Below are 21,101 nucleotides of genomic sequence, written 5' to 3' on the forward strand. Positions count from 1 at the left end.
AACTAGAATATTCACAAGAGTACTTGTGGATGCTAAATTACAAACTAAGGGATAGACGACTGATTACCTCCATGACCGGATAGGTTCGCCGTCCTACTTCTACTTCTACTTCTACTTCTACTTCTGATGCTAATCTACGCTACGCCTAAAAGACTAATCTAAAAATAGACTCAGTTGTAGTAGTTGTTGTTGTTTGAGTTGTTGTTTGCTTGAATGAAATGCCTCCTTATATATGCGTCATCCAGGTTCTTGGAAACTACTTCTTAGTGGGAGGCGGTTAGTAAACCGCCGAGTCTTCCTTAAGCTTCATACAGGCGCTTATCATGCCCCTTAGCCCAGCGTTCTTCCTTTTGGACTTCTCGGTCTTCTTGGACTCCGTTTGTCTTCGATCTTGGACTTACTTAACTTAGGCCAGTAACTTTATTCTTTAGTTCTCATGGCCACATACCCTTAAAAAAATAAATTTAGTACCCTAACTAAATTAGGCGCCAACAAAAATACTTTTTTGAAAGGAACCCATCCAAATTCGACTGATCAAATAATTTGCTAACTTATGTGTTACATGTTATGAACTCCTCCAAAATGAAGAATCGAATATATATTTGTTAAGAGATCTTGGTGTTGTTTGGCCTTGCTTATGGAAAATGACTTTTCCTTTTCAAAAGGAGTTTATTCACAAGTTACTTTTCGGAAAAGTTTTAGTTGTTTGGCCATACTTTTGTAAAAGTGGCTTCTCACAAAATTTATATGTTTGGCCTAACTACTTTAATACAACTTTTGTTTGCTTGTTTGGTTCTTTAGGTAAAAAGTAGAAGTAGAAGTAGTAAATATCTACTTCTCCTTTTGGTGGTGAATAATCAATTTTTGACTTCTCAAAAGCACTTTTAAAACTCTCTAATTTACCATGTTTGGCCAAACTACTACTTTTTCAATTAGAAAAGCACTTTTTAAGCTTGGCCAAACAGCACCCTTATAAGATTAATGTTCAACTTTTAATTATGTTAAACCCTTCCTATAAAATTTCCGGGTGCATTTGGGAACCTTGATTTCATTTGAAATGCTAGATTTAAAATTTGTATTTTGAAATATGAAATCCAAATTCAATTTACATTGTTTGGCAAAAGGAAAATTTCAAATTTCCAATTTAATTCCTTTTTTGGGGATGTGATTTTCGGATAATCCAAATTTCTATTCAATGCATATAAATAAAATATAAATATTCAATATTCAAGTTACACAATTAGAAAAAAAATCATGAAATCAAACTAATCAAATATATACCGACAATTATATTGTATGCAGTTAGTTACAACGTCATCGAAAATTCAATCTTCAAAGCTAAATTGTTGGAGCAATACCGACAAATAACTCAGTTGTAAGCACAAACACCATAAAATCATTCAATCTTTGAGTAGCATCCAACAATTTGTTCTTCGAGCAGTAATTTGGTGCGATCAAAACCGTAAGCAACGAGGTACGATTTATCAAAATCTTAGTGTTGGAAAATATAGGGGCTTTTTGCCTTTGGAGTGTTTCCAATTGTCCTACATTGGTGAGGAAAAGGGAGTTTTGTGGGTTTATATGTACCCACCCTCCTTATCATATCACTAGTGGGTCAAGAGAGCCTTTTGTGGAGGGCTTGTGAGGTGCTTAATTCAGCTCGCACACGCGCGCGCGCCGTGCCCGAGCCCGAGCCGGATTTGGGATTTGGGATTTGGCAATCGCCTGCGGCGGGCTGTGCCTATCTTTTTGGGCCGGGTCTGATTTGAGTGTACCTACCTGTATTCTGTTTTTTCAAAACGGACTCAGTCAATTCTGAGAGAGTAATGCTCCTGAAGAACAAGTCTGTTTGCTAGTGTTTAGGGCCACGTTTTTGCTGATACTAACTGCCCTCTACTGCTATAAATAGACCTCTTCTTCAGTCATTTATTCACATCTCAATTACACTCTCTTCTTTCCTTCTCTTCTCTGCTCAATCAAAGTTTTTGGGTATTGTTAATTAAATCGTTCCAAGTCTCACAGTTCTGAGTGGGCGGAACTGCGTGGAGACTGTAGTGTTATCCTTGGGGAACTACCGGCACTAGCTGATCGCCACCACGGTCGTACCGGATAAATAGTTTTCAAGGCAGTGGCTTCTACCACGGCACTACTTACGGGTTTTACTCTCTAATCTCGCTTACTATCTCTGTTACGGTATTTCTGTTCCCTCTGGTTACTGCAATTATTTTTCCTGCACTTAGGAGTATGAGCTTTTAAAACTCTAATCTTAAATTAATGTCATCATTATTTGATTGTTTCATACTTTTAAGATGGTGAATTTGGGTTAGCAATGGCAGTGAGGGAGAGGAGATGATGTACAGAGATATGGATTTGAAATGAAGGGGGTTGGTGGCCGTATTTCATATTGGCTAAAATTGAATGGGTGGGGATTTGTATCCAGATTTGCCAAACAACTCTTTTGATTTGCCAAACAACTTATTTGATTGAAATCCAGATTTCTAAATGAAATCTAGGTTGCCAAACAGACAATAACATCATTTTACTCAATTCCTTGTTCAAACGACAAATCCTCTGCACATTATAATATCTGGTTGTCGGTAAAACACCTACTATAGTGCCAACGAAAACGCTGAGTATGCAAACTGATTTTGTATGTACTAGTTTTTAAACCCGTGTACTGCACGGATGGTAATGAAAAGTATTTTAAAAGTCAAAACTTATAAATATTTAAATTTAGAGAATAACTAAATTTTTGAAAATTTTACTTTGTCTACTCATACACTTTTGAGAAGAAGTTTATGATACTTGATTTTATTCGAAGTAATGTGCTTTTTTTTCTCGACTTTTTAACTTATGATAGGTGAAATCTGAAAAATGGATATAAAATTATTGTAGATTTCATAACTTGTTTATTCACGCAGTATACATTTAATGTTACTCATTATTATACGTTTTTTTTTTATCATATTACCCCTCTTGTTTGTTCTCGTCTAAATTCTCTACCTACTCTCTCATTTTCTCTCCCACCACCGTCGTCGCCTGGATGTCCGGAAGCAGCGTCCGTCATCACTGACCAACTACCTCGAGATCCATCGGTAGACTCTCCACCGTAGTGGTGACTGCACCAAACATACAACTGGGACGACAATGTCCCTCTCAACTCCTGTCTTAACAGCCCCCCACAACTGACCACCGTCGACAATCCATATCTTAGCTACGTCCTCCAACTACCCTACCTCATCTATTTTCTAAAATTATAATCAAATTAGTTATTACTCTATAACAATTATGACATAATTCTATAAAAAAAAATATGTGAATTACATGGAACTTTAAGTTAGATGGATTTAAACTTTACTGGCCCAATCGATCCATTTTACCAAAGGTCTATGCCCGTATATCTTAACCCGCAACCCATAATGTGCAACAACCCAAACTCGTAATGATTCAGTAATATAGAGTCAACCGACATAACCTGATATCACTTCAAGGATAAATTTATGTTAACTATAATTTAAAAAAAAAAAAGACATTGTTACTTGTTTTAAAAAGTTATCAATATAATTGTGATACTAATATTTATATAAATAATAAATACGGTTAAATATTAATCTCAAATAAAATTGACTTTAAATAAGGGGTTGTTTGGTTGCCCTTGTAAAATTATGGGAAGTGGAAAATTCCATGAATTGCAAATATGAAATTGTTTGGTTGACTCAATTTTGCAAAAATGGGGAGAATTCCCATGAATTGCAAAAATGAAAGTTGTTTGGTTGACTCAATTTTGCAAAAATGGGGGAAATAGAACTTCCATGGAATTCACTTCCTACAAAATTGTAGGAAGTTACTTACCAACACCCCTTTGGTAACTTGCAATTCCCATGAATTAAGTTCCGACATGGGTAACCAAACACTTTTTAGAAATTCTCATGAATTACGCTAACGAGTTTATTTCCCAAGATTTTCTACTTCACGTGAATTTGCACTTCCCGCATTTATGAACCAATTTTAACAGGTATAATAATCCTTATACAGAATTATAAAGAATTTTCAAGTAGATCGGTTAAAACTTTACTTGACCCGACCGACCCGTTTTATCAAGGTCTAAACTCATAGACCTTGCCGCAGCCCATACCGCGGAAAACTCCAACTCGCAATGATTCGGTAATTTACAGTCAAACAACACAACCTGATATCGGTTCGATGATAAACTAATTTAGGTTAATATTTTCATTTTAAAAAAAAAGACAACAAATAACATGATATCGATAGATATTTTAAACAAATTTCAAAAGTCATAATTGTTAAATTTTATCGTACAGAGTTTACATTTCACAAATATTGTATCAAAGTTCAAAATGTTTGAAAAATGTACATTTTAGTCTATCTGTTTTATGCTCGCGTTGCCTCACACTTGATATTTCATTAACCATAGAATAATTGCTTGTACTTAAAGCTTCATGATTAATTAATTGATTTCGGTTTTTTTATTGCATCTTTATTGTACAACTTGGAAAATAAAAAATGTTTAAATGAAATTAAAGATTTGTATAAACCTTCATAAATGGAGAAAATAACTTATAAAATACTCTATATTAGTAATAATAGCCATAAACAATACTTTTTTTTTAATATAAAATAGCCATAAACAATGGTAAGAATCAAACAGTTCTACAAAACATATACCAAAGAAATAAGAAAAAAACCTTAAGAACTGCAAAATGTACTACTTCGCTTGATTTATATAGTTTAGACATCTATTGTGGGATTCTACTTGAACAAATAAGAATATATAAACACACTTTCACCATGAATTTGCCGAGTTCTTTGTTGGAACATCTTTTTAACTTCCGTTCTACTTGATGTTAATTTTTTTTTTGTCGCCCTTACGTTGCTAATTTCGTCCGGCAAAAAGACGAAATTACCCTTTTCTTAATTCACTTTCTTCCATTTTTTTCACCTATTTTATCTATATATGCATGTATTTGTTGGGTTCTTATTTGTTGACTTCTGTTCCGTTTAATGTTGTTAAAACTCTAAGACCGGATAATCATGGCAATATAAATTTGGAAGAAAGCTTTTGATATTTGTTCAACCACATTGTTCTGACTAAATGGTAGTACGCAATACGGAGTAGTACTGTAGTAGTTTAGTATATTTAAGATTTACCTTGTTCCTCGTAAGATTTAAGAATGTACAACTAGTCTTGTTATAGACAGATATATCCGTCTATAGCTAAAGACGGGTCAAATAGCTTGAAAATGGTGACATTTTTTGCCCCCGCCACCCCACTTATTGCTTGTCATATTAGGGATGTGGTATTGTATTTGACCCGTTCTTAGTTATAGACGGATATGTGCCGTCTATAATGAGTTTTTGTGAAAAATGTATGTGAGCTATAATTGATTATGACTTATGATAACGTATAAAGATTTCGTACTATAAATTATTAATTAATGCATAAAACGATAAATATATTACAAAATATTACACTGTATATAAAAGAGAAAAAGATTATTCTGATGATACTTCATATTTAAATTTCTGTTAAGTTTTGTTGCATCTTGGAAATAAAAAATATTTTGTGTATTAATTGAAGGAATCTTCCATGTTTCTTTAAAGCTTTGGGGTACAAAATACTTTAGTTAAGATTTTGTCATTTATAGAGAATATGTATATGGCTAATTTGATAGGATCTCTAACATTTCCGTTTCATACCTATATAATATCTTATTTTAAAATAAGATAAGATAAGGTTGTTTATATATTCTAATTAATTTAGGCACATATATTCAAGAATATTAATTGTCGCTCAAACCTGATTTATTTTTGGTACATTTGCTCAAACATGATTGAAGTTGCGTAAATATAGCAAAGTATTTTGGGTAAATGCAGAGGAATTAGTCAAACATGCTTACGTGCCCTTCTTTCTTATTATTATCATTTCTTTTTTTTTTTAAAAATAAAGTAGAGAGTGCCACGTGACATCTAAAGGGGCGGTGACACGTGGCGATCAAAGGGGTTGACGGTTATTGCTTTAATATATGATATGATGTTATTAATAATAATATCTCTAAGTTACTAAACTACCCTTTACCACTAATTAATATGTACGTAATTCAAAATTTGAGAGAGGGAAATGAAGACTCCTAATAATTTACTATTATAATTTTGGTGGTGCCCAATTTAAACATCATCCGATGGTGGCATCTCATTTTTCCTTGTTTTTAAACTTCTTTTGATATTGTATTTGAGTTGGTTTGTTAAAATGAAACAATTTGGGATTTCTTTTTCAATATGTGGTTTATAAGTTGTACCAATAGTCTTAGACGATAAATGTGATTGATTTGCAGGAAAAAGCTTACAGGATTGTACAAAATTATAATTATTTTTTTTACGATATTGATTTCGATTACCGACCAAATAAATTCTTTACCTACCAAAGCACTCAATTTACAGACCATCCCATTTTGCCTATGAATAATGTACCGACCGAATAGTGACTGACTTCAGTTGAAAATTACCGGCCGAATCCCAAATTTACCGACCGACACCCTTATATTTATGTAATTAATGTGATTTCTTATACTGACTGAATTTTGAATTACCGTCTGATGTTGCAGTTTATTAATTTATCGACAAAAGCATATCGTAGCCATTTTCGCTCGATATGTAATACTCTGTATTTCTGGAGGTCCACTTGGTTAAGTAGAGTGGAGTACTCGGTCGAGTGGGCTGCACTCGGTTGAGTGGTTTATGACCGAGTGGGTTTGTGTTTTAGGCCTAGTTTTGGTTTGTGGTACTCGACCAAGAACAGAGAGCACTCGGTCGAGTAGGGCTTCTGTACTCTACCTAATGTGCCGATCTTGGATTTGTTTCGCCAGTTTGGTTTCGTGATTAAGAGGGAGGTTCATATTTCACTTAATTAGTTTCTAATTACAATTTATAACCCTAAAAATTTCTTAAACCTTCCTTAATCACATTTCTAAGACTTCTAAACATCTAGTGAGAAGATTGGTTGTTTGGTGGGGGATTTAGCGTCATTTCTTATCATCTCTTGCAAGCGGGATTCCGTAAGTCAGTTTATGGTTATGCGTTACTTTATATTATGTCTAACCCTAGTAATTGGGGATTTGGGAAAATTATTAGTGTTTGGATTATCGTTAGGGTTTGTGGTAATTGTCTGTAATGATCTTGTGTAGGTGACGAATTCATAAAGGAGACTAGGTTCTTGTTAGGGTTTTTGCGGATTATTGCTAAGGTATGGTTTCCCTACTCAATTATGGTTAATATTGATGCTTATGTTATGTTACTTGTTATGGTTATTGTCGATGATGGTCGTAATATTGATATGATGATGGATGTTTGTTGTATTATGTATGTTGAATGTGAAGAGGGGTTATATTGGGAGGTTGGCTCCACCAAGGATCGCTCCTTGTGGTTTCTCACACACAAGAAAGAGGTGCACATTAATGATTTGCGTTTGAGGATGCTCGAGCGGGTGAGCCCTGTGAATAGAGTACCGTCGTGGGCTCGTGGCCGAGCAGGTGAGCCCTGTGAGTGGAGTACAACCATTGATTGATGGGTGGTTGAGTAGTGCGCCTTGTGAGCAGAGTGCCTCAGTTGTGATTGGGATTGATGATGATTGTATTTAGATTGGACTGTATTTGATGTTATACATCCTGAGCATTGATTAAATTTTTATTGACTATGATTGACGGGTGCTCTTCTTTTGTTGTTAATTTTAAAAACTACTTGCGGTAATCCTTTTTATGTTTCCACTAAATGGTGAGCAGTGAGTTTTAACTGGTAAACTTGTGGATGGCTTTGGATGCTAGTTGGGTTGGTTAGACGCACACTGTCTATGAGAGCACGTCGTTCGCTTAGTAGTCTTGAGTCATATCATATTTATTTATCATTATGCCGCTGTGAGATTTGGGATTTGGATTTGAACTATAAACCGTATTTATTTTACACCAGGTTATATGCCCTTTTTTGTTATTGGTCAATACCACTCTCAACAAACGTGAATAGTGCATTTACTCTTAAGAAGAGAGTCATTATTATCTACCAATAATCATGACTTTTACCTTCAAACACATGATGTATAAGCATTGAATTTTTTTGGATGCGGAAGCCGTATTTTAACTTTTTGCCCTTAAAATATTTGTGGCTTTGATGTCATTTGCTTGCTAGATAATTAATAAAAGAATTGAGTAAAGATGATTTATATTAATTGATTTATTTGTTTCTCGATACAAGTCACAATTTACATGGCATCCTTTTTATAGGTGAACATGCAACATTAAATATATGCACCCAATTAAACATCCGTTTAATGTGAATAATAATTCTTATATAAAACCGTTTACATTAGTGTTATTGTAAAACAATGTGATTTTAGTTAAATAACTCTACTAAAATAACTTCTTCACTCACCACATTCCATGATAAGGACATCAACGTCTTTGTTAGACAATAAATATTGTGTGAATATTTTTGTAATATTTGTATCATCTATTAGGAGTAATAGTATCGTTTCTATTAGGTTAGAATATCGCTTTAGCCTTGTGTTTGTATATATATATATATATATATATATATATACATATATATATATATACATATATATATATATATACGATTCTCTTATTCAATAAAAACTCAAGCATTACATTCTTTCATGGTATCAGCTTCCTAAGGCATCGATCTTACGAAATCGCTTCCGCTCTTACCCTAACCGTCATCATTCATGACAATCTCTTTTCTCTTTTTTTCTCAGACCTCATGTCACCACCATCATGACGAACAATAAATCATCTGCTTCTTCGCTTCACCCGGCCTTGGCCGTAGCCAACATCAGGAACCACATCTCCGTAACTCTCAGGATGGATAATGATCAATATCCTCTTTGGGTTGCTTTGTTCACGAACCACGGTAAGGCAACTCGCGTGCTTCATCATCTTATTCCATCGAAGGGCAAAGAAATTGCGCCTCCAACGAAGGATGATAAAGAACTTTGGGAAACTCATGATGTGACGATATTGCAATGGTCTACGCTACCGCCAACAACGACCTTCTTGAAACAATTGTTGAAGAGACCTCCACGGCCAAAGAATGTTGGGATCGTATCAAAAACATTTTTCATGATAATCAACACTCTCGGGCCGTCACGCTTGAACAAGAATTTTTCCATATTATTATGGAAAATTTCGCTAACACCTCTGCCTATTCCCAACATCTGAAAAGCCTTGCAGATTAGCTAAAGAACACCGGATCTCGGGTAACTGATAGTCGTTTTGTTCTTCAACTCGTTTCTGGGTTAAGTCTGGCTTATCATGGGGAGGGCACTATTATTCGCCAAAGCGATCCCCTCCCACCTTTCTATCGTGCCCGCTCTACGTTGACTTTAGTGGAAGCGGGTATCGCAAAGCAGGCCGCCACAGGTACACCCTCGGCTATGCTTGCAAATAATTCCGGTGATGGTGAGTCGTCATCCTCCATTCTTGGACGACCCTGTAATACTCCGATTTATGAGTTGTTGGGTACTCTATCAAGTAGGTCTTACTCTGTCGAGTAAATTAGTTTTGCATTCTGGAGAGTATTCTGTCTGATGGATACTCGATCGAGTAGACGGTACTCGATCGAGTACCTTAGTTACTTGATTAAGTAAGTCGAGTACGTTGGTTCTTACGGGTATTAGCCGGGTTTTGATAGCAACGCGAGAATGATATATAAAGTATTTTCATCAGTTTTTTTTACCTTTATTTTATTCTAAACATTTTACAAAGAGAAAACAAAAACTACGTTGCATTCTTCTCTCACATTGCTATCAAATCCAAGGGCTTGAGTCATCAGATTGCAGAGTTCTTTACACCTTTAAGATCGTCGTATTGTGGGTAAGCTCCTAGTACAGTTTTTATATTAATTCGTTAGTTTTGGTTAAACCCTAATTGGGTAATTTGGATTTTTGGGAACATTGTTGATTATGGATTTTGATTATATGATTATATGTTGATAGGAGGTGATTTCGTAGAGGAGCCCTTTTGATCTGATGATTGTGTCGAATTGTGGTGATTGCATTCCAGGTAGGGTCTCCTACTCAATTATTTTATACATGGTTATGAGATGGTTGTTGGCATTTGATTATATCGTAATTGATTTGGTATTATTGCTATTGTAATTGGTTGTTGTTGTTTGTCTGTGGTTTTCCAGGTGTGCCCTCGGCTGAGTGGAGTCACTTGCGGGGGTGGTTTCACGCACTTGATTCGCCCCTTGTATAACCCGCCATAAGAAGGGATGTGCACATTAAGGAACATGTGTTTTCGCTCAGTAAATATGAGCGGGGCTTAGGTGGGAACGGCTGCGGTCCCCCACTAGCAGAGTGGACTACTGGTTGCGACTGGTAATCTAGCAGGGCTAGACCTTCAGGCTAGTCAGGTGATTGGTGATATGACGGTGTCGGAGAATTGTGTCTGTGTATTGTTGTTGTATTATCTTATATTGCGTGTATGCAGTAACTGACTCCGTTTAATTGTTTTAAAATTGTGGTGATCCAATCAGGGATAGTGAGCAGGTATTGAGCAGGTATGATTTGGATGCATAAGGGCTACCTTTGGATGAGTCACCACGAGTCAGCTAGTAGTCTTCCGCTGTTATATTGAGATGCTTTTATTTATTTAGTTGGTTTGGGTTTTGGAACAGTTGTATCATACTTTGCAGTTTTGAGTTTTGGCATGTAATCACTTTCAACTTATTTATTTAAAGTATGTTCTCTGATGGTCTATTTGATATACATTGCCTCGGGAAAACGAGATGGTAGCACTCTCATGCATTAGGTGGTCTTGGTAAGGCACCTTGGTGTATAGGGGTGTTACAAAGTGGTATCAGAGCGACGATTTTGGAACCTGTAACTAATGAACCCAATGAATGTAGAGAGTCAAATTAAAATGAACCCGGGTAGTAATTGTTAGGAGCTAATGCAAAAACTTGGGAGACGTCCTAAAGTCGCGAACTCGCCCTACAACTTAAAACTGATCACTGTGGGGTGTCATGGGGATTGCTATGTGTTTACTATTATTCATATGCATATGTTGGATGAATATGTTGGATGAATAGGTTGGATGAATATGTTGGAAGAATACGTTGGATGAATATGTTGGATGAATTGATCAAGGAATTGGTTGGAAAAGATAAAGTAAGTAATTGCATGAGAATATGAAATTCAAGTGGAGAACATGTTTATGTGATGGAAGTGGATTTTATAATGTTGTTATGTTAGTAACATCTGAATAGGGGATTTGATGTCGTATATTATGTTATTGTTTTTACGTAAAGTTATAGAATAAAAGCATGTGGGTAGTACATGATTGATAAGTTGAATATTGTATGAGAATGATGGATGTTATTGTTTGGCTTTTGTAGATAGTAACATGTGGTTAGGGATACTGGCACTATGCCAAATAAGACCTTCAATAATAGTCAGATAATGCAATTACCGTTATTAAATATAATCACGAAACCGTTATTGCAACGACTGTTGTTAAATATATACCATGGTTGTATACAAACACGCGACCGTTATATAACATCAATAACGGATCTATAATACCATTATCATAACTCGAGAACCGTTATAAAACTGTTGTTAAATATGTTTTTGGCAACGGGTATACTTTTAAGAAACCGTTATTAAATATTAATAACGGTTTCAAACCCGTTGTCCTAGTTTATTATTGACAACAGTTTAGTGGTTCCAAAACCATTGTTAAATATTATATATGATAATGGTTCATTTCGTTATCTTATTTAATTAATTGTCAAAAATTAACAACGACTCCCCCCAAAAAAAAAAATTAACAACGATTTTCTTGCGTGCTAAACCGTTGTTATATTTATCAATTGATGAAACTTTGACAACGGTTCTTCTTAAATAAACCGTTGTTAACGTTTTGAACTCGACAACGCTTATCGTTCGTTATATTATATTTTTGGCGGTTTGAATGGGAGGGAAAAGATGTCAACGGTTATTTATCTAAATAAAACCGTTGTCAAATAATTGTTTGCAACGGGTTGTTTTTAACCATTATCGTTTTTAATTTTTTTTTTTTAAAAAAATGATTTTAGCTTGTTCTAGCAGCTGCTGAAATGCTATTTTTTCAGCAGCGTTTGTAGCAGTTGCTGGAATGCTATTTTTCAGTTGTTGCTGAAAATAGCATTCCAGCAGTTGTGCACTGTAAAAATTCAATCATGTATCAAAATATTACACCCCGTGATCAATTAAACCCAGTTTCAAAATAGTACAAACAGGATGATCAAAAGCCAAAACACAACTTCCTCAAAAAAACAAAAGAAGCCAATACACAATGGCTCTACACACACACACACACACACACACACACACACACACACACACACACACACACACACACACACATACACACACACACACACACACACACACACACACACACGTACATAAAGCATGAGCAAACTATTGAGACTCCGCTAATGAAACAACATAACTGGCCCACATATTTCTCATCTAATTGATGTCCTCTAGCGAATATTCCGAGGCTTTATTAAGTATTAGTGGAAACTACAATTAAAAATATACATAATCAAAATAGATATAATACATGGAAGTATACAGAATTAAACTCAATTTACGTCTGAAATAGTTTTTAAATCACACTAACCCGTATCGGAATGGTAGAAAGGTTTCCGTTGATAGCCTTCCACATGGACTGACAAGCGTAAAAGGCGCATTATTTGTCGTCTGGTGCTTTAGGAAACTATTATATAAATCACACACAAATCAGCTGAATTAGATAATCAACCTCTCACATAAACATTAATTAAATGATACGAGTAATTATTAAGAATACACTTATTAATGGCATGATAAAATTGGGAACAGTGTTGCTTCCATATTTCCCAAGTGGACATAATCTTTTTTTTGCTTCAAAAACACTAATTCATAAATACACACACATGCCATTATTATTTGCACATATATATATGGCTCAAGTCATACAATAACAAATGACATTATTGAAGGTTGTAAACTTACTCAGTTATTATCCTTACACAACTGTCTAAGGGTTTGCCTTCACGAGAGTCAATCCAGTACATTGTTTGTGTTTCCACTTGGATTTCCAGTAGCACCCGATACTTCCTATTCAATTTGTGACATTGAACTGTAAGTTCATTTACACGCATTTAAGCATGTTAATAATAAACTTATAGAACCGTGATTCATTACAATAATCACGTACTATACATACATATTCTCATTATAGGGGGCATGCCATAGTTTTTTGGATGACATCAACCGACGAGCGATACTTTTGGTTTGTTCTTCGTATTAAATTTTGTGCACAGAGAACGCCTTAGGACTCAAGAATCTGTAGGTGTGAATTGGGACCTTCCACTCAGCGAATTGATTATTGAGTTACCTATTACGCCACATGGAACGAAGATTGTTATTGTAATTGATAATTTAAAAAAACATCATTATTCGTAAATGGAAATGACTAAATAGTTTTATTAATAAAACTTACTTCATCCAAATCAAAATGTGAACAGCATCTAAATTGTCAAGCTCGACAAATTCCATCAGTTGCTTCGGGTCGAGTATGGCTATATCAACTGCGCCCATAATTTCCTTTTCTATGTGAATCATGACTACATCCCCTGTAGGTGACCCCTTTACAGCCAGGTTGTGCAAAGTCTTCAGCGAAGCAATTTTCATTTTTTTCTTATAGGAATAATTAACAACAATAATCCGACCTTTGACCTGTTTTTCTAAAATAATCTCACCTTTTATTAATATAAAAATTGTAGAAAATATCGGTATACTTCCCTTTAAATTATAAGGATTATAACGAAATTATAATCATGAATACTAGTCATAAATGAAATTGCATAAACAAAATAGAAAAGATAAAGAATCAACCTTTGGTCCTAGCAAATTCGGCCTAAGAACAATATCAAAATGATATTCGCCTAATCGTTGCACCCAAGATGCTCCGAGAAATGCCCCTCAAATTGCTAGAATGAGATCCCCAAAATTGATGATTAATTTTTAGGGTTTTTGTGTTTTTCTTTGATGAGAGAATGCTAGGTCAAAAGAGAAGTGAGAAAATAATCTCCCCCTTATCCCTCTAAAACCGTCCGAAATGAGTAATTAGGGGAAGATATTTTCTTCCTCTTTTTACTCTTATTTCGGTTTAGGCAACAACCAAAAATTAGGATAAAATCTCCTTATTTTCGGTTATTCCGAAAATGTGTAAAAATGTGTATAATTATAAATTGTCATTTATTTTATACCATATTAATAAGTCTACACACAACAGCTTGCAGTCTATTTATTAATACCGGTCTGTAATAATTTATTATGACAATCTCGTATAATATATACTTTAATTATAAATATCGCATATTTATAATTTGCTAATTAAATATAATTGATTACATTTAATTACGAATTAACATCTTAATCTTAATTCGTTTAAGCTAACATTATATATACATTAATTAAATATAACTGTTTATATTCAATTTACGAATATGACAGTTAATTCGTCTCAGCTAATATTATTTAATTGTATTAAATAATCGTCTCATCAACACATTGACTAACTGTTTAGTCAAATACATGGACTAACCTTTTAGTCATATAAGGCATCAATGTGATTACATTTCCATAATCACATCTCTCAAACACATCCTTTAGGTTTGACTTTTAGGGACCAGTTGATCACCGCCATTTGTATGATAATAACGTCAAACTTTCCAGCAAGCCAACCGTTATTAGGTAATCGTTAATCAACTGATAAAATACTAAGTATACCCTTGTGAACCTATAAGAGATTTATAAATGTTATCACACTAACTGTGGAGGACACAAGCTCCAACAATCTCCCACTTGTCCTCACAAGTGTATGTGCGATAACCGATTCTCATATCCTAAAATTTCTCCCACTCAATGTAAAACAATTTGCAAAATCCGTATTCACAAAGGTCGTATTTTACAAGTGATCAATATCAAGAGTGGTTTCCCGGACTAGAGAGTTACTTAACTGATAAACGAATAATTATTAGAGCATGGCCATGCATTTCAGTTACAACTCCTCGAGTGGCCCTGAGAAATAACTAAACCTGATAAAGGTTGGATATTTTATTCAATTCGAATCCTGCAGATATAAGCACAGTATGAAATGACCCAGAAAAAATCTGTTTAGCCTCCTGTTACGGCAGACCATGAAAAAGAAACCAAAGTCACCCAAAAACTGCCTTAATCTCAAGAGACAGTCGATAGTCAAAAGAATCGACTCTAGAATACAATGGACATCCAATCCACGACCTGGCACCGAATGTTATTAAACATTTAGGACTCGTATCTGTGATCGATTAGCCAACTGTTTGACTTATGGCTCGTTGAACCCACCATCAATCGACTGCACAATATAATAGCCAGAGTTATCAGTTCATGTAGGCGATTACAGACCAAAACAAATATAATGTAATTCAGTTCACTTTGTGACGTTCAATGTTGTCGGTACAATCCACATGAAAAACAAAATATTATAATAAAACGATGAAGTTATAAATAGTATATGAAAAAGATAATGTATCGAATCCATAATCAACTACTACAACTCAGGAACACGTTTAATTCCCATGGAAATAACGTGTCCTTCATGCTTATCATAATTCAACGGTTTAGTGAGAGGATCCGCGATGTTATCATCCGAAGCTATCTTGTCAATCACTATCTCTTCTTGCTCCACGTAATCACGGATCAGGTGAGCTTTCCGATGTACATGTCTAGACTTGTTGCTAGACTTTGGCTCCTTAGCCTGGAAGATGGCACTTCTATTGTCACAATAGATAGTGATCGGGTCATTCGAACTAGGAACTATCGTAAGTCCTTGTAAGAATTGACGCATCCATATAACTTCCTTTGCTGGTTTTGAAGCGGCATAGTACTCGGATTCAGTGGTAGAATCTGCTATAACATCCTGTTTGGAACTCTTCCAGCTGACCGCAGCACCATTAAGAGTAAAGACGAATCCAGACTGAGATTTCGAATCATCTCGATCTGTTTGGAAGCTAGCATCTGCGTAACCGATTGCACATAGCTTAGTATCTCCTCCATAAGTCAATACCCTATCCTTAGTCCTCCGTAGGTAGTTAAGGATGTTTTTAACAGCTATCCAGTGTGTTTCACCTGGATTCTTTTGGTACCGACTCATCATACTCAATGCATATGCCACGTCTGGACGTGCGCATATCATGGCATACATGATTGATCCTATGGCTGGTGCATAAGGAACACGACTCATGCGTTCAATCTCTTCAGGCGTCGTGGGTGACTGAGACTTGCTCAACTGCATCCCACACGTCATTGGAAGGTTCCCCTTCTTGGAGTTGGTCATGCTGAACCTATCAAGTATCTTATCCAAATAAGACTCCTGACTCAGTGATAACATCCGTCGTGATCTATCTCGATAGATAAGGATTCCCAATATGCGTTGTGCCTCACCCAGATCTTTCATCTGGAAATGGTTCTTTAACCATCCTTTAACCGAAGATAAGAGAGGAATGTCATTCCCAATCAAGAGTATGTCATCGACATACAATATCAAGAAAACAATCTTGCTCCCACTCGACTTGATATATAAGCATGGTTCCTCGACCGATCGAGTGAAACCATACTCTTTTATCACCTGGTCGAAACGATGATTCCAACTCCGAGAAGCTTGCTTAAGTCCATAAATGGAACGCTTAAGCTTGCACACTTTCTTAGGATTTTCAGGATCTGTGAAACCTTCGGGTTGTACCATGTACAACTCTTCCTTCAAATAACCGTTTAAGAAGGCGGTTTTCACATCCATTTGCCAAATTTCATGGTCATGAAAAGCGGCATTCGCTAAGATTATCCGAATGGAACGCAGCATAACTACGGGTGCAAAAATTTCATCATAATGCAATCCGTGCACTTGAGTGAAACCTTTTGCCACTAGTCGTGCCTTATAGGTATCTGGTTGCCCGTCTACAGACGCTTTATATTGTAAAGCCATTTGCATTGTAGAGGCTTTACCTTATTAGGTAAATCAACTAGATCCCATACGTCATTCAAATACATGGAGTCCATCTCGGATTGCATGGCTTCAAGCCATAGCTTTGAGTCGGAACAGGTCATGGCACCTTTATAGGTAGCGGGTTCATTACTCTCTAGGAGTAAAACGTCACTCTCCTCGACCATACCAATGTATCTGTCCAGAGGATTAGAGACTCTACCCGACCTCCTAGGTTCCTGAGGAATATTAACCGTATCATCAGTTGGAGGAACAAATTCCTCCATCTGTTCCTCGGTTGTTGGTTCGGGAATCTCCGACAGCTCGAAGGTTCTATTACTTGACTTGTTCTCTAGAAATTCTTTCTCTAAGAACGTCGCACTAGCCGCAACAAAAACTCGATATTCGGTAGGCGAGTAGAAATAATGACCAAACGTTCCTTTTGGATAACCAATAAAGTATGTCTTGACCGATCGCGGGCCGAGCTTATCCTCGTGTCTCCACTTGACATAAGCCTCGCAGCCCCAAACCCGAATAAAGGACAAGTTAGGGACCGTTCCCTTCCACATTTCATATGGAGTCTTGTCGATAGCTTTAGTCGGACTTCGGTTAAGTATAAGAGCAGCTGACAAAAGAGCAAAACCCCATAATGAATCAGGTACTACCGTGTGACTCATCATGGATCGAACCATATCAAGTAATGTTCGATTTCTCCGTTCGGACACACCATTTAATTGAGGTGTTCCAGGTGGAGTTAACTGTAAAACGATTCCATAGTCTTTAAGGTGTTGATCAAACTCATTTGAAAGATATTCGCCACCCCGATGTGAACGGAGTGCTTTAACCTTTCTTCCCAGTTGGTTCTCAACCTTATTCTGGAATTCCTTGAATTTCTCAAAGGACTTACTTTTATGCTTCATTAAGTAAACATATCCGTATCTACTCAAATCGTCCGTGAAAGTGATAAAATATCTATAGCCATTGATGCCCGTCGTTGTATGCACCAAAAATAAAATTTATAATTCCTAACTACAACTATAGATAGCGGTAGCAGGGTCGAACCACAGAGAGGCAGATGTAATTTTTAGTTGTCTAATTTCAGTCTAAGGTAACGATTATGTGGGGGTTGATTTGATTTGATCTATAACTAAGGGCGGTAAATGAAATATAAACTAAAAAGACGGATGAAAACAAATATAAAAGGGGTGCTAAGATGGTCGGTTCACTGTAGTTTCGGCAGCAGCATACTAAGTAGGTCTGAAATACACACATGAGGCGGGAAAACAAGAGGTCCTCTCGGTCCACTCTCAACAAGTAGCGTCTTTCGATCTCGCTACGGGTCCCTAATATCCCTAGTACTGACTTTCGTCCTGAAAAGTGACTAAAAACCTAAACTCTACCTATCTTTCGATCTTAGCATAGTTTAGTCGTTTTAATTGGTAGTCTAACAAATTTCCCTATATTTCGATCTAATGGGTCGGTCATATCCTAAACATTCAACTAGTCGCATGCACTCGATTCGTCAAACATAACAATTAAAATCAATTAAAACGAAATACAACTCACGTGGCCAGTCGATCGACCAGGGGACCCAGTCGATCGACCGGCATGCGATTTCAGGTCATGTTAATTTTAATGCCGCCTAACCTACAGATTCCCTACATCCTAGCACGAATAATTTAGCTACTCAAGACGATGATGAAAACAACAACAATATTAACGAAATAAACTACTGAACTCGTGCTTAAAACAGTTAAATAACAAATAACAATAAACGATGATTGGCTTTTGGGATACTAACTAGCAATTCTATACTAGGAATAAAATAAGCAATGAAACTGAACAGAAGAATACCGAAAAGGAATTGCAGAGCCAGATCCAAAACCGAAAGCGAAGGGAACTTTATTAATGGAAGAACAATAATCTCGAACCCTAATTATGAAAATAGAACTAAAACTAAATTAAAGCTTGATAAAAACTGGATGATCGTCTCTCAAAACTAAAGCTACGTTATATAGGAATATAACGTCAACTTATTCCAAAACCTAAGAATACATTGGGCTTCGAAAATCTCGTTCTATTAATTCACGTCAGAATTAGCGGTGTGGTCGATCGACCAAGGTGACGTCGTCGATCGATCGGGGCTGCGATGTCTGATAGCTCCGTGACTCGTGCTCTGGTCGATCGACCATAGAGGTCAGCCAATCGACCGCTTTAGCTGATAGTCCGCTTCTAATTCTTCATAAAGTTGTCTTCTAGGCTTCGAAACGCGCACCAAGTTCATTTCTCGAGTCTCTACTTCATGTCAAATGCAATGCAAGGTACTCGGGGACGGATTTATCTCAATATCTACTCATTTCCGCATAAATCTGCAATATTACATAAAAATACGAAAGTAGACGAAATGGGGCAAATAGTAGCATAAAACTACACAATTGAGCTCTGAAATACGTGTAAAATGAGGTGTAAAACATCATATAAATGACACGCATCAAACTTCCCCAAACCAAACCCTTGCTTGTCCCCAAGCAAGAACTAGACTCGATCCTAAAACCTAATGGAACGAGTTCAATCTCAGAGCGAAATGCACACCGAATAGCCTAAACCAATTTAATGCAACGACTAACAATCACTTAGCAATATGAATCATGCAAACGAGTTGTGAAGTCGTCAAAAACTGCTGAACCGTCAACTGTAGAGACTTATCATATTGGACTCTCACGGGTCACTCAAATCACTCAAATAAGCACAAGGTGAATAATGTATAAGATAGAAAGAATTCATTTTGTAGTGACTCTCACCTAACTACGACCTATAAGAACATGCCTGCTGTCTAACATGAAAATGACCTCTACAACCGTACATATGCATTCCAACCAATCAAATGACCATGACACATGCCGAGGTATATATGGATATGTGAGGTAATGGGTAAGAAGAGGCAAAGATAATTATGGGAGTGTGGAGGTATAGGCGGCCAAGCTAGTACCCAAACAAAACCATATGACAACATCCACTTCCTTACTCATAATCAACAATAAAACCGGTGCTAATTAGAAGCACTAATCTCGCAATCTCCAAAATAATTGTAATCAATCAACTCCCCATAAGATACAAATACAGCATGGGAGCAAAAATCGCCATTTAATAAGGACGTTGAATCATGCGAATTGATTTTTTTCTTCTTTTTCTCGGACTCCAGTCGATCGACCAATGATGCCAGTCGATCGACCGCATCTACAGTACAGCACTCATTTTTCTCTTTTCTCTTTTTCGATTCTATTTTTCCTCTCTTTTTTTTTCTCAATTCCATTTCTTTTCTCTCCTTCATGCCTTTTTCATCTTCCCAATCATCATCTCAAAATGAGCAAATGCCACCAAAAACGTAGTAACAATCCCAAGAACATAAACTACTAGCTTGACAAAGGCAGGCTAAATGTAGGATGTAGTAACGGGACAAAAAGGCTATTTTTGGCAGTGTGGAGCTTATGGGCAAAATTGAACAAAGGGGACCTCTTTCACATGTGTCAACAAACCACAAACCGAATGCATGTAGGTATTAAGCAGATTAAGTTCATATTTATGCACATTTATGTAACATGTCTCATAAGGAGTACTACTCACATCCTAAATGAACTGGTCATAGATGTCACCAGTTATGGGCTCTAAATCTCAGAATATATAAGTAGTTTGCCAAAATTCTAAGTCAAGTCTCAAGTCCAGCAAGAAATTAACAAAAACTCGTAGATATGCATAAACAATTCTACTAATAACATGTCAATTAGCAAGGCTTAGGCATAAACAACTGCAAATGCAATATCATCCTTGAAATATTACCGTTCCGACTCGACCTATATGCTAAAATAAACGTGCATTTTGTGAAATTTTTGAAATTTTTTCAATTGTTTTTGGTATTTTGTATATATATATAAAATTAAACAACAATGCAAACTGAAATGTAAACGTGTAACTGAAATGCAATAAAACATATGCAAATGCGACGCAAAACCCTTCCCC

General features: G+C 36.1%; 1 long non-coding RNA gene across 2 annotated transcripts; it reads left to right on the plus strand.

Moving 5' to 3' along the window:
• The first annotated feature begins 1,252 nt into the window (after positions 1–1,252).
• On the plus strand, positions 1,253–7,764 carry LOC141616753 (uncharacterized). Of its 2 annotated transcripts, none has more exons than XR_012531025.1 (3): positions 1,253–2,193; positions 7,203–7,261; positions 7,395–7,764. It is a non-coding gene; the product is annotated as an uncharacterized LOC141616753 (long non-coding RNA). The 2 variants fall into 2 exon arrangements; XR_012531026.1 differs by having other exon boundaries at positions 1,682–2,156.
• The last annotated feature ends 13,337 nt before the right edge of the window (positions 7,765–21,101 follow it).

The sequence above is a fragment of the Silene latifolia genome, chromosome X (assembly GCF_048544455.1).
Source record: "Silene latifolia isolate original U9 population chromosome X, ASM4854445v1, whole genome shotgun sequence".
Classification (NCBI taxonomy): Eukaryota; Viridiplantae; Streptophyta; class Magnoliopsida; order Caryophyllales; family Caryophyllaceae; genus Silene; species Silene latifolia.